This window comes from Typopeltis vanoorti, chromosome 14 (assembly GCF_054136105.1).
Source record: "Typopeltis vanoorti isolate ZY-2024b chromosome 14, IOZ_Tvanoo_1.0, whole genome shotgun sequence".
NCBI classification, from domain to species: domain Eukaryota; kingdom Metazoa; phylum Arthropoda; class Arachnida; order Uropygi; family Thelyphonidae; genus Typopeltis; species Typopeltis vanoorti.
The window spans coordinates 10,327,323-10,339,709 of record NC_143562.1 but is presented as its reverse complement, the minus strand read 5'-3'; the positions used below and the strand labels follow the sequence as shown (position 1 = coordinate 10,339,709).

Here is a 12,387-nt window from a genome sequence, read left to right as displayed (position 1 = left end):
TGCTCCCTTGACCTGGTAAGATTGCCAGACATGCAAAATTTTCTTTCAAGAGGGGGTATATATATATATGGATATGCAAAGCAGGTGATTATGAAAAGCTGAGGAGTCAGCTTCCAGCAGTGCCATGGCATAAGAATTTGCAAGGGAGAGATATTTCACGCTGTACATTCTAAAAAGGATAAATCAGATAAGAGTTAGATGGATGAACAGCATCATCAAGCAGGAGATTCAGAAAAAGTTGTGGAGAGAGTATAATGAAAGAAAAAAGTGATCAGCATGCTCATGAGCAGTACAAATTACGAGCAAGAAGAGTGACCAGTATGGTAAGGAAAGCCAAAGCTAATTATGAGGAAAATCTAGGTCATGAAGCCAGAATAAATCCTAAAAAGTTCTTTTGGTAGGTGACAAGTAAAAGCAGGAATGACTATGATATTGATGGTAGAGAGATAACAAAAAGCAAACCAAATAGTTGAGTTACTTAGTGATCATTTTCTGAGAATGTACCATCTTGATCTTGTGTGTCCAATGTTTTGGCTTGTCTGGGCCACACTGAGTGAAGAGGAATTGTCTTGGGCTGCATATAAAATGTATAATATAGTTAATGTACAGGGTGTTCGGGATAAATTTGACATATTTATAATTAATTATATTTTTCCGTAAGTTACATGTATTAACACACACTTCTCTTCATTTAAAAGTTTGGACCCTTCTTCATTCATATACAAGATGTCAGAAAGGATGGATAGCTGGAACCCACCTGAATCATGGAAGAGAATAACTTGTATCATGATGATTCATGCCCGCCATCAAAATAAGGATATTACGACTGCTGCCCAATGCTCCCTGAATACAGTAAAAACAATCAGGCATGAACTAGAGACTTGCAATGGTGACTACGAGGATGTAGCAAGAAGAAAGATCCCTAGCAGACGATCTGATTGCGTTCGTACAGCAGAATTCCTCGCAAATCTGCAGGAACAGGTGTTGAAGAACCCTGGCATTGGAATTCGGGCTTTGTTCGTGGAGTTGCTAACTGTAGTCAAGCCCTGGATAACAAGGGTAGCCAATGGTAGGCCGTATGTATGGCAGCAGGATTCGGCCCCTTGCCACACCTCTGGGAAAAGTCAAAAATGGTTGTCTGAAAATTTCTACGACTTCACCAGTCCAAATGTTTGGCCTCCAAACTCCCCAGACCTTAACCCCATGGATTATTTTGTATGGGGCGCAGTTGAAAAAGACACCAATCGCACTTCCAGTAATACAAAAGCCCAGTTAATGGATAAAATTAAAACAGTTTTTGCGGCCCTTCCCAGGGAGACTGTAGCATCAGCTTGTTCGAGGTGGTTCCGAAGCAGAATTGAAGCTGTGATCGATGCTAATGGTGGTTATTTTGAGTAAATCTTGTTGATAGTATTGTAATTAACTCTGCCTGTAATGTTTTTTTGTCAATTCATTAAATTTAATAGATACAAAGAAGATTTTCTTTTTCCTTACGAAACTGTCAAATTTATCCCGAACACCCTGTATATAAGTAACAAAACTAACTTTTTTTAAAAAAAATTTTATTATCACATTAAAAAAAGAGGGCAGCATAAACATAAAACTAGCAAGATATTTGGCCTTGTTTACATGAAACCATTGCATCAATGTCTGGTACAATGGAAGTGGTTGGAATTAGTAGTGAACTCTCAAGGTTCTCATCAGAAATTTTTGTTCTAACTTTACTCTTCGTATGCTTCATTCTTGAAAAGTTTTTCACAAATGTATGTACTATCAAAAAAGTGATGACATGAATAAAGTATGATTGTGAAGAGAAGGATATTTTTCTCTGGAAGATAGGTTACATAAAAATCTAGCAAAGAAAATTTTCTTTGAGTTGAATATCTGATTGCAACTCTATACATTCCATTTGAAAATTCGAAGGTAATGTATTTATGTTGACTGAAAATGGAGTCGCAAATATACAAAAAAAATTGATAATTTTTTCTGAAATCTTGAAACCTATTCTAAATTTCCTGTATCAAAATGGAAAGAGAGCCAGCAAATTTTTCACATCACATAATAATGTAAAAAGTTTAAGATCTTATGGGGGCGCATGTGGCCCATGGGATGAACATTCCTGATCTAGATGGCATATTGCAATTCTTGATGTGACATTGGCTATTGGGAGAAGAGAGTTTGAAAAATTGGAGGTGTTTAGAATATTGCAGAACTTTAATGCAAACATGGCCATGGCATATTAGCTTGTGCATTAAGAGAATGTGCAAGGGAATAATTGATATTAGATACATAAACAGATATTCTTGCATATTAATAAATGCTTGCCATTTTTTCAGTATTTACAACATGAAGTTCCAGAATATTTTTGTGTTCGTCTAATTTTACTGATAAATGGCTTTGTGTTTTATACATCTTATGACATTTCAATGAAGAATTCTATAGGTTTTCTGTCCTTAGAGTTGCAAATCTACTTGCAGTTTCAGCATTGTTTACATGATGATAATGTCACGAGAAATCTAAACCTGTGTAAATGCTATAACACAACAGCATTTTAACCTCTCTTTTTTTTTGTAATAATGATGACAATGATACAAATGAAAAGAATAGTATTTCTTTCTATTAAATTAAGAATAAACTCATATTTTCACTCATATTAATTAATTTATTAATTACTGGAATACTCATTCTCAAGAAAGGTCCAATGCAAAATAGCATTTTGGTAACTTGCAGAGGTAAATATATATTTTTAACATACATCCACCTTGGAAATACATGAAGATATTAAAATCTATAATATCAACATCACCATCTGAGGAAATGGGTAATGAAAAAGAAAGAATATATACTGATGTATTTTCTTGAACAGCTTGAGGTTATGAATGGTCTTATGGAGAAAATGAAAATGTTCCAAAGGCAGAAACTTCAAAGACAAATAATAAATATCTTCAGGGCTTTTTTTTTTTTTTTTTTTTGAACAACAACATGTGCCAGTATGCAGCAGGAAAAGTTGAATAAAATGATACCACATCCTTATGTACTATCCCCAAAAAAGAACTGGTTAACTCTAACCTTAGCATATACTATTACAGTGAACTCACTCACTATGACTAACTATTATGAAGTTCTGGCTAAAGCTCACAGTATCAATTCTAAAGGAAATTTATTACAATAAAATTTCTACTAAGAAAAGTATTCTTTTGGTTCCTCTGAGTTCACCAATGATAGGTAATATATTTGAAAACAGTATGCAATAGAACTGAACATAATATAAAAAATGCATTTTAAATAATAAAATAGAAAGGAATTTTTAAAGTGGAGCATTTTGAAGTGTTAAGGATGGTGGTGTGTGTGTAGAGGGGGGGGGGGGTTGAATCCCAACCAGGAATCTTACAAATCTCTGCAATGCTATCTTCTCCCCCTGTCTCAGAAAAATAAGATAAGATAATGGACATGACTACTGCACTGTTGTTGGTACAATATAAAGATATAAACATTAAAGCATTGCACTTCAGCATTAGTAGTTCACAATTTTCTGTTTTCTCATTGCATCTTGTTTTATGATCTCAGTAAAATCTGCATAAGAATAATTGTTTCAATTTTGTATTGTATTTCCTAATGTGCTGTTTTCTCAAAAAAAAAAAAAAAAAAAAAAAAAAATAGGCATTCAGTTATCCTGATTGGTTAAGCACACAGTTAAGTCCTGTTTCAGTTAAATACAAAGTCAGTGCTAGATAAAATGAAGATCATTACATGTATTTTATTAGTCTTCGCATATATTGAGCCAAGACTGGCTAGTTTTTTTGGTCAAATGAAACAGCAGTTCTTGGAACTGATCTATAAAATGCTCATCAATTTCAATTTGGCATCATGACTATACTTGTTAATAAAAATAATGCAAAATATCTAAGTTTATTATTAAAAATGTTATTACCATTGTATAAAATAAGAAACAATATAAAATTTCCTATATTTGCTTTATTTCATAATAAATTATTCATAATATACAATAATGTAGAATAATAAAATACAATTCATAATATCTTTAATAACATATTTATTGAATATTATACAGTAACTACAGTGTGTCAAACTGTTGGTATTTTCCTCATTTAAGTGACATGGAGTACACAGCTGAAATAAAGTCAGAGAGTATTTCAAATAACTTGCATACAGTCTTTATTAATTTAATGCACCCTACAGAAAAACATGGATTTGAGTGTATTATATAGCTTTTGGAATCCAAAAGCAACATAATAAATACACTAATGGCATAAAGTTATCTTTTTCTATTGCTTCACATTTAAATATCAGTGTTGTCAAATTACAAGTGATGGCCAGACCATCACAGCATGTTTTCAGTTTTATCTTTTTTATCCTTCACTTCAGATAATAGCCCCCTTAGTGTCTATTAATGGGAAATATCTTCACAAGCTGGTAAATATCCTATTATTCTATTCAAATGTCATATGTGTTGAATACCAAAAATTAAATAATTATTAATGATTTAGATTTATAAGCATGCATTTGAAAAAAAATTGCATGTTTAGAAATGTAATGTTAATGTGTTTGCCATTAGCATCTAATATACACTACTGTGAAATTTCAGAGTTTGATCTCAGACTTATGAAATTTAAACTTCATAGAATGAAAGTAGTGCAACTTTGGTTTCCTGGCAATCATCTTGAAGGAAAATATGTTTCCTATGTCCTGTATAAAAGCGAGATGGCAACCACATGTTTTTAATCAAGTGCAGCTATGCTTTATAAGCATATGTAGAATATGAAACACATTTACAAAAATTATTGTTTTTAAACAGACTTGAAATAAGGTTTCTCATTAATGTGAGCACCTGTGTGACTTAAGACATGAAAGTTGTGAAAATAATTTACCACATGTTTCACAGATAAAAGATTTCTCTTTAGTGTGAATTCTAATGTGTTTTAAGAGGTGTCAAGTGTGAAAATGATTTACCACACGTTTTTCAAATGAAAGGCTTCTCATTAGTGTGAATCCTAATATGCATTTGAAAATTTGCCATTTGTGAAAATGATTTGCCACAAGTTTCACAAAGAAAAGGTTTCTCATTAGTGTGAAGTCTTATGTGTATTTTAAGTGCTGCAGATTGCGAAAATGATTTGCCACATGTTTCACAAAAAAATGGTTTTTCATTTGTGTGGATTCTTACATGTTTTGTAAGAGTTGAAAAGTGGGAAAATGATTTACCACAAATCACACAGTTAAAAGGTTTCTCATTAGTGTGAATTCGTGTATGATTTTTCAGATGATGAGAGAGTGAGAATGATTTACCACACACTGTGCAGATAAATGGTTTCTCATTAGTGTGAATTCGTGTATGATTTTTCAGATGATGAGAGAGTAAGAATGATTTACCACACACTGCACAGATAAATGGTCTCTCATTAGTGTGAATTTTTGTATGATCTTTAAGATTGTTGGAATAGGAGAATGATTTACCACAAGTTTCACAAATAAATGCTTTTTCTTTAGTGTGAATTCTTTTGTGGTTTTTAAGAGTAGTAACATTTGCAAGGGATTTGCCACAAGTTTCACAGTTAAAAAGGTTATTATTTTTAATATGAACTTTACTATGCTGTTTATAGGAACAATAAGAACTGAATGATTTACCACAAGTTTCACAGTTAAAAAGTTTAGTAATTTTAATATGAATGTTACTATGCTGTTTATAGGAACAAAAAGTACTGAATGATTTACCACAAGTTCCACAAGTAACGAGTTTCTCATTAGCATGCAATGTTGTTTTTTTAAGATTATGAGGTTGGCTAAGTGGTTTAATACATGTTTCAAACATAAGAGGTTTTTCTTTATTGTGAATTCTTGACTGGCTATTTAAAACTGAAAACTCTGTAAATGATATGTCACACATTTCACAAGTAACAACTCCTCAATAATATGACCACTTTTGAGTTTTCAAATGATGATAAACTTTTTCATAAACACAGAACTCTCAAATGGGCTTTAAGAACTCCTAACTTGTGAAAATATTTACTTTCTTCACAAGCTGAAATTTTTCAGAGAAATTAATGCACAACAAACAAAAAAGAAAAGTTTTCTGCAATTTTCAGAAAAAAAAATCTTTCTTTCTATAGTAGAAGCTTGTGTAGGTCTGCTTCATGAATTTTAAACATCTGAGTGACTTCTGTGATGTTTCACATATTATTTCTTATGAAATGTTATACATTGTTTCATATTATCAGAATGGAAAAATTGAATTTTGCAATTTCACTTCTCTTAAAAAAAATTATTCCACATTACTTTTTCAATTATGAAATTGGGTTTCCAAGTATGTGAAAAACATTCTGCAGCAGATAACTGTGGTAGACGTAGAATTCTCTTGTCTCCTTAAACAAAGACTGGTGAGCTGAAAAGAGAAAAAATCGTTAGTTTCAATGTCACAAAATTACTAGTAAGAAGAATTCACTACAATTCAGTATCATTATATATATAACTTTCCAGATATAACTTGCAAAAATGTATATTGCAACATATGTTTCAATGTTAACAATTGGTAATAGAGTATTCAATTGCTTCCAATTCAACTATATATTAATCTAATTAAACTGCATCTAATTCAATTATTATTCCAAGTCAATTATCTTATTTATCATAAACAACCAAATTTCAACATATTCAATCAATATGCCAGGTATGCCAAAAATTATAGGCCTGAGGGAGATGGTTCATTTCAGGCTGTCTGGTGTGAGATGAGGTAAATAGGACAAAATACGTTGTTGGGTGCTGCTATAGACCAGGGGTCCACAGGAAGATGTAGATGCCATGAATTAGCAGATTAGAAAATGAGTGTAGGCCAAACAATTATTATGGAAAATTTTAATTATGGGGAAATTGATTGGAGGGAGAAAAGGGGCATGGCAGGGTGGAAGTAGGATTTAAGTTGCTAAGGGATAATTACATCAAACAACATGTTAATAGGGGTTTGAGAGTGTTGGATCTGATAATAGCATCAGAAGATATAACCACAACCAAGGTAGACACTCTGCCTAAATTGGGAGAGAGTGACCATGAGGTCTGGTTCTGAAAATTTCCTGAAATATTTTAGCAACTTCCTCTGTCAAGAAGGAATATATGTTCAACTATAAGGCTGGTGATTATGAGAGACTCAGGAGTCATATGGCAAGTGTCAGAGATTGCTTGAGAGTAGTAGTACCAGACTGCATACCCAAGGTAAGGAGGATAAACCAAGTTGGAATTAAGTCAATGAGTAGAGATATAAATATAAAGCAAGAGCTGCAAAAAAGGAAAACATTGTGCAGGAAGTATAAAGAAAAACAAAATGCTCAGCATACTCATGAGCAGTACAAATTGCAAGCAAGAAGGGTAACTAGTATGGTAAGAAAGGCCAAATCAGACTATGCGAGAGAATTAGCTAAATAGGCCAAGTAAACCAGAAAGAGTTTTTTCATTATGTAGCAAGTAAGAGGGAAAATGACTATTGTAGGAAGGTGACTGAGCCAAAAGAAATAGATAGTTCAGTTGCTCAGTGATCATTTTGCAAAGGTGTATCAACCAGGTGGAGATTTTACAGTTGTTGATGTTACAGACACATATCAAAATTGAGGTAGATAAACAGGAGGTGTTCCACACATAATTGCTGTGTTCACATTAAAAAATATGAATGTGAACACAGCAATGGGACTGAATGGCATATCAGCCTGTATACTATGTGTATGTGCAAGAGAATTGACATTGCCTCTGACAAAGTCGTTCAATCTAAGTATCTCATCTCTGGCAGAATTCTGAGGGAGTGGAAAGAGGATAAGATAGTACCATTGCATAAAGGTGGCTCCAGCTCCAAGACAGAGAAAGGAAACTACAGCCCAATTAATATATTGGGAATGGTTGTTAAAGTATTGGAGATGTTGGTGAAAGGTAAAATACAACAGTGGGTGGATAGGAATGCGATTTCTGTGATAGTGCTGCACACTATTCTCTACAGTGGACAGCACGGCTTTGTAAAGGGTAGGTCTTATCTCAGTTATCTAACTTATTCACATTTTATAATAAAGTGACAACAGAATTGGATAAAAGTAATGGCTACACGATCATACTATTTAACTGTGCCAAAGCATTTTAAAACTATTACAAAAGCTGGAACAAATGGGAATGGATATGAGGCTAGTAGCATGGATGGAGGGGAGGGGGTGATGATAGACAGATACCAGAGAGTAGTATATGATAGAGTGGAAACTTGGAGAATGATGGTGACTAGTGGAGTACCTCAGGGTTCAGTAGCATAGGGCCACTATTTTTCAATTTGTATATTAATGGCATACAGAAAGATTTTAGACGAGGATGTTTGCTGATGATGCAAAACTGAGGAGAGCAATAGTTGATAAAGGTAATGTGGATATCCTGCAGTATGATTTAAATAAATTTGCATTGTGGGCAAAGGATAATGATTGTCAATTTAATGTTGCAAAATGTATGGTTATGCACTTTGGGTTGAAAATGTTGCATATGGTGTATCATTGATTATATTGGATTGCAGGAAATTGATGAGGATAGGAACTTGGGGATAATGGCAGAGAAAGAGTTGAAGTTCAGAGGGCACACTGAAAAAGTTGGTAAAATAGCTCAAAGGATTACTTGGATGTTTAAAAATGATAAAAAGTATAGATAGGGAAGTTATTATCCCACTTTATAAGGCTATGATTTAGCCAAATCTTGACCATTATGCGCAGATTTCATCACCTGGGTTTCTTGGAGTCCAGGAGGTTGTAGAGAGGATTCAGATATGAGTGACCAAGATAGTGAGTGGAATACTCTCTACACAGATAGGTTGATAGGTCACAAAGGTTAGATCATAGGCAGAAAAGAGGGGACAAGATAGAAAATTTTAAGATATTAAAACAGTTTTATAAAATCGATGCAAATGAATATTTTCAATATATGACAAATAGTCAGAAAACTAGGGTCATTTGCAGAAGTTGTGTAAGAGTGTGGTTAATAGGGGTGTGAGGACCAGATTTTTTGTGTGGAGAGTGGCGAGTGGAATGGATTACCATAATTGGTTGCGAGTTCCCAGATAGTGAATGGATTCAAGGAGAGGTATGATAGGATTTGTATGATGGTTGATTTGGGTCTCCCATGATGAGTCTCCAGACTCCACAGAGATGTCGTAGTAAATTGAGTAGAAATTAAACAGATGAATACCAATATACAGCAGTGCAGGGGGGAAAAAAATAAAAAAATAATAAAAAAACATTGTGGTGGAAATATAAACAAAAGGTGATCACAGCCTGATTGAGCAATACAAAGCACAGGCAGGCATGCAAGAAGGATAACTAGTATGGTAAGGAAGGCCAAATAATTCCAAAGATTTATGTAGCAAGAGTAAGAATGATTATGGAAGGATATCTTTACTGGGTGCTGATAGTAGGAAAGTGAGAGAAGCGGAAGAAGTAGCTGAAGTACTAAGCAATCACTTTGCAAGAATGTGTCATTCTGGTGGAGACTTTAGTTACTGATGTTATAGAGATTGATGTGAGAATTGTGGTAGATGAATTGGAGGCACTCTACATATTAAAAAATATCAGCTCAGTTAGATAGGAGAAATTACAATATTATACCGCAGGATTTTGGAGAGGTATCTGACACTTCACAGAAATTTTTTATGGAAATTAGAACAAATGAGTATGGACAGATGAGAGTTCAGGAGCAGATGTCAAAAATAATATACAGTGGAGTTGAATATAGAAAAAGGCAACTTATTAGTGAGTCATATGGTTCTGTTCTTGGTCTAATTCCATTGAAGTTGTTCATTAATGTTATTGGGAATTATTTGTTTTCTCTTCAGATTTTTCTATTAGATTATTAATTAACATCAGACCTCCATGGAGTTGAAGACTCACTGCAGGAACTACACACTATAACACACAAAGCTCATCACACCGTGTCTTAAAGTCGTTCACAATATGCTAACATTAAAAACACACTCGGGCAATACATTTCACTCACCAACCACTCTCCATACAAGGAACCTGCTCCTCACACCTTCACTCACACTCTCCTTATACAGTTTCTAAGGATGGATTGCACACCACTAGTGACATTTCTCTTTCAGAACAGTCAGTCACTGATCCAATCAGTCTGTTTATCTAATCCTAACCATTTTAATTTATTTAACAGCTTGTTGAGTGACAGTCTATCATCAAAAGCATTCGGAAATCTAAGTGTACTGTATTGCATATCCACTCTCCAATACAGGTGTTTCTCAGGATGCTGTTATTTCACTTACCTTCTTCATTATATACATAAACAACCTAAACTGGCTTCAAATTCTATTCAGTTTTCTAATGACAACACTATAAAAGCACTTGCCCTAGTAGTGAGCAGCAGTGCTACCAGTACTGGATTGGTACTGGTAGCAGTGCTTGGATGAAGAATAATAATTCGACAAGACAGACAAATGTAGGCATGGATAATGGAAATCTTTAATGGCTATATCTCTGCAAGGTGGAAGGAAACAGGAAGTCACTACCTTATTTTCCCAAGACTACATAGCACTGAAGCTGAACTAAAGGATTACCAAGCAAGGGAAACCAGAATTGGAGAGCTGTTACTGGCAGGAGAGGAAATCACTGCAAGGCCTCTAAGGCTGTTAACCAACAAAACACTTGGTATGCAATGTGGAAAACTAGAAAATGTAAAGATGGAAATGAGATGATTGATTCATATTCTTGGAGTTAGTGAGGTAGGATGGAGATAGCAGAGATTTCTGGAAAGGAGATTATAAAATGATCTAATCAGGTTCATCAAATGATATAGCAGATGTTGGATTCCTGATAAATAAGAAATTAGATTAAAGCCATTTAGGGATATAAAGAATAATCCTTATTATCCTAATTAACATTCAAGAAAAACCAAGAAATTCAAGTAAAACCAAAACCTAGCCTTTATACAGATATATATGCCAAAAACAAGATACTGCAATGAGAAAGAGTAAATGATCAAGAAAATTTGATCTTAATGGAAGACTGGAATGCAGTTGTTGGAGGGGGATAAGATTATTGGCAAATTTGGACTAGGCAAACAGAATGGCAGGGGAGAAAAACTCATCAAATTCTGTAAAAGCCATAACCTAACCACAGCAAATACACTATTTTAACAGCCAAAAAGATGATGCTATACGCCTGCACTACAAATTAGAAAATACTGTATGTGTGTGTGTATGTGACTATCTTGAAATGCAAGAACACACAATCCACAAAGTTGGCAGCCTCTTCAAACACAATGGTGATGAGCAACCAATAATAAATTTGGTGATAAGTGAACTAAACAACAAAATAAGAATATACTTATTTACTTAGTTGCTGATATTTCAATGTTTTATACCCAACAGATTCGAATTTTAATAAACAATAAAACTAATAAAAGCAATATAGATTACAAACAGTGAGAAATACATTCTACCTACTGCATACTTTGTACTAATTACTTACGATTTCGAACAAGTTTTCGACTTTACGGGAGCTCCATATCGCAAATCTATTCCCCTTGAAATTCACTACGACTTTCCGATTATCAAACATAAATTACAAAATATTTCATGGATAGGTGTAGAAAAGATTGTTTTTTGATATATAAAAAGAATCGTGAACACTTTTTTTAATGACCAGTCAATGCTGGAATTTTTTTTTTTTTTTAATTAGTAATTGACCACAACACACAAGTAGCACACACAAATGATACCTACTACAGCTTATACATAACCTCTGATCAGAAGCTACAAATTCATGCGATCAACGAATCTACTGCCACGAGAACAATTCACATACCAACAGGGCTGCAGTTTCTTCCGATATTATACACAGTTTCAGTACCGAAAATAGTTCAGAATATTAAAAAAAAAAAAAAAAATTGGACAAAACTTCTAGTTAGCATTAAAAAGAGAATAATAAACACCTCATTTTATTTTATAGCGCCAAGAGAGATCAGAAAACAACTGGCGGCTCGCATAGTAGTCTCGCAGGATGGTTATTGTTGCGAAGAATGTTTTTTGATTTCAGTGGTGATTAGTGAGTTTTAGATATTGTAAATCTGCTTTGTTTGCGGAATAGAAGGTAAGAATTTAACTTTTGATACAATTTTCTGGCCCTAGCCCGTTCTATTGGCCATCATACCTATCCGAAATATATCTTAATATTTTGTACACAAGAATGGAGAATGTAAACGATATCAAGGACGCCATTCAACAGCTAAACAAAAATATGTCACTTGACATTCTCAAATTCATCTTTAAGAAATTTGATACAGACTATCCTGGTTGCTTGAATCTCTTCACTCAAGTAAATGACGCTGAAGATGATGATTTGGACATAGAAGAGG

The 12,387-nt window shown here is 33.8% G+C and overlaps 1 protein-coding gene across 1 annotated transcript in view; it reads right to left on the bottom strand.

The window, feature by feature from the left end:
* LOC150099201 (uncharacterized) overlaps window positions 1–11,851 on the bottom strand; it is a 146,245-nt gene extending 134,394 nt beyond the window's left edge. Inside the window, exons 1-2 of the mRNA XM_090404278.1 lie at window positions 11,502–11,851; window positions 6,295–6,400 (exon numbers count right to left, since the gene is read on the bottom strand). The gene's annotated coding sequence lies outside the window, so the exon portion shown is untranslated. The remainder of the gene's footprint in view (window positions 1–6,294; window positions 6,401–11,501) is intronic.
* Window positions 11,852–12,387: the final 536 nt, after the last annotated feature.